This window comes from Arachis duranensis, chromosome 3 (genome assembly GCF_000817695.3).
Source record: "Arachis duranensis cultivar V14167 chromosome 3, aradu.V14167.gnm2.J7QH, whole genome shotgun sequence".
NCBI classification, from domain to species: Eukaryota; Viridiplantae; Streptophyta; class Magnoliopsida; order Fabales; family Fabaceae; genus Arachis; species Arachis duranensis.
In genome coordinates this window covers 54,769,266-54,772,335 of record NC_029774.3, presented here as the reverse complement: position 1 = coordinate 54,772,335, position 3,070 = coordinate 54,769,266, and positions in this window count along the sequence as shown.

The window sequence follows — 3,070 nt, the reverse complement described above, 5'->3', positions numbered from 1 at the left end:
GGCTGAAGTTCACCAGGAGGAGTTTGAAGAGAAATACATAGGACAAGGTTCGAGTGTGGGGAATTCTGAGGACAATGAAAGTACTCTGCCACTGCCACCAACTCCAAACAATCCAGAGCCTGACCATGCACAGAAGTCAGACTTAAAACCCCTCCCTCCACACCTCAAATATGCTTACCTCGAGGACAAGCAAAAGTTTCCAGTTATCATTTCATAGGACCTCACTTCTCAACAGGAAGAGCAGTTACTTAGTGTGCTGAGGAAGCACAAGAAAGCAATTGGGTGGAGTTTGGCAGACATAGTAGGCATCGACCCTCAAGTTTGTGAGCACATAATATTTTTAGAAGAAGGAGCAAGACCCGTTCGTCAACCCCAAAGAAGACTGAACCCCACTATCTTAGAGGTTGTCAAGAAGGAAGTGACCAGACTATTAGAGGCAGATATTATCTATCCTATCTCAGACAGCGAATGGGTGAGCCCAGTACAAGTGGTGCCCAAGAAGTCTGGAGTCACTATAGTGAAGAATGAGCATGGAGAGCTCATAGCAACCAAAGTACAGGACACCTGGAGGGTCTGCATTGATTATAGGCGTCTCAACCAAGCCACTCGTAAGGATCACTACCCTCTTCCATTCATTGATCAAATGCTGGATCGCCTGTCAAGTAAATCACATTATTGCTTTTTAGATGGTTACACAGGCTACTTCCAGATTCATATAGCCCCTAAATATCAGGAAAAGACTACTTTTACATGTCCTTTTGGGACTTATGCCTATAAGAGAATGCCCTTTGGCTTGTACAATGCACTAGTTACTTTCCAAAGGTGCATGATGAGTCTTTTCTCAGACCTTCTTGAGGATTGTATGGAGATTTTTATGGATGATTTTAGCTTTTATGGTGATTCCTTTAGTCTTTGCTAAGATAGTTTATCTAGAGTACTAGATAGATGTGTCAGTACAAACCTTGTATTGAATTTTAAAAAATGTCATTTTATGGTAAGACAAGGAATTGTACTAGGACATGTTGTGTCTAATACTGGCATTTTTGTAGATCCAGCAAAGGTGGATGTTATTTCTAGTTTGCCTTACCCCTCCTTTGTGAGGGAAGTCCGTTCGTTCCTTGGCCATGCAGGTTTTTACCAAAGATTCATTAAGGACTTTAGTAAGGTAGCACTTCCCCTATCCAAGTTACTGCAGAAAGATATCGAGTTCGAATTCAGTAAGGATTGCAAACAAGCATTTAATAAGCTGAAAAATGCCCTGACTCAAGCTCCAATTGTGAGAGGACCTGAATGGAGCCAGCCATTCGAAATCATATGCGATGCTTCCAACCATGTAGTAGGAGTAGCGCTGGCTCAACCTGAAGGTAAAGATCCTTTTGTCATTGCTTATGTATCTAAGACTTTAGACACTGCTCAGTCTAACTACACTACTACTAAAAAGAGCTTCTTGCTATTATTTTTGCTCTGGATAAATTCTGAGCCTATTTACTTGGTACGAAGGTAGTAGTGTACTCAGACCACGCTACTCTAAAGTATTTATTAGCTAAAAAGGAATCAAAACCAAGGCTGATACGTTGGATACTGCTATTACAAGAATTTGATTTGAAAATTAAGGATAGGAGTGGCAACCAGAATCTAATGGCAGACCACTTGAGTTGCCTTGAGCATATTAAAGATGACTCCACTCCTATAGCTAATAATTTTCCATTTGATAACCTACAAGCAGTATCTGAAGTAGTCCCTTGGTATGTACCTGTCGCTAATTATCTAGTTAGCCGCACTTTTCCTCCAAACTTTTCTAAGCATCAAAGAGACAAGCTGAAAAGTGACTCTAAATATTATATATGGGATGACCCATATTTACGGAGATGCGGCACTGACCAGGTAATTAGACGATGTGTGCCTCAATCAAAATTCCAGTCTATCTTAGAGGCATGTCACTCATCTGAGAGTGGAGGACATTTTGGCCCTCAAAGAACAGCTAGAAAAATCTAAGACTGTGGATTCTGGTGGCCTACTCTTTTTAAAGACGCTGCTGAATTTTGTAAATCTTGCTTCCCATACCAAAAATTTGGTAATATATCTAAGAGGGATGAAATGCCTCAACAAATTATGCTTTTCTGTGAAATTTTTTATGTTTGGGGCATTAACTTCATGGGTCCATTTCCAAATTCTAATGGCTACCTTTATATACTGTTAGTTGTAGATTGTGTTTCTAAATGGGTGGAAGCAATTCCTACCCGTACTGATGATGCTAACACTGTTGTTTCCTTTGTTAGAAACCATATTATTTGTCGCTTTGGATCACCACGAGCAATCGTGAGCGATCAAAGCACCCATTTTGTAACAGGAGACTAACAGGATTACTGAAGAAGCATGGGATCATTCATAGAGTAGCAACAGCCTATCATCCTCAGACTAATGGGCAAGCAGAGGTGTCTAACAGAGAGATAAAGCACATATTGCAGAAGATAGTCAAAACTCATAGAAGAGACTGGAGCACCAGGCTGCAAGATGCACTCTGGGCATACAGAACAGCGTACAAGACACCCATTGGGATAAGTCCTTTTCGCTTAGTCTATGGAAAGGCCGGTCATCTTCTAGTTGAAGTGGAGTACAAAGCTTTTTGGGCAGTAAAGGAATGCAACATGGGATTTGAGAAGGCCGGAACTGAAAGGAAGTTGCAATTGCAAGAATTGGAGAGCCTTCGCCTACAAGCTTATGAGAACTTGATGAGCGGATAATTTGTACGCTTTTTGGCATTGTTTTTAGTATGTTTTTGGTATGATCTAGTTAGTTTTTAGTATATTTTTATTAGTTTTTAGTTAAAATTCACTTTTCTGGACTTTACTATGAGTTTGTGTGTTTTTCTGTGATTTCAGGTATTTTCTGGCTGAAATTGAGGGACCTGAGCAAAAATCTGATTCAGAGACCGAAAAGGACTGCAGATGCTGTTGGATTCTGACCTCCCTGCACTCGAAGTAGATTTTCTGGAGCTACAGAAGCCCAATTGGCGCGCTCTCAACGGCGTTGGAAAGTAGACATCCTGGGCTTTCCAGCAATATATGAT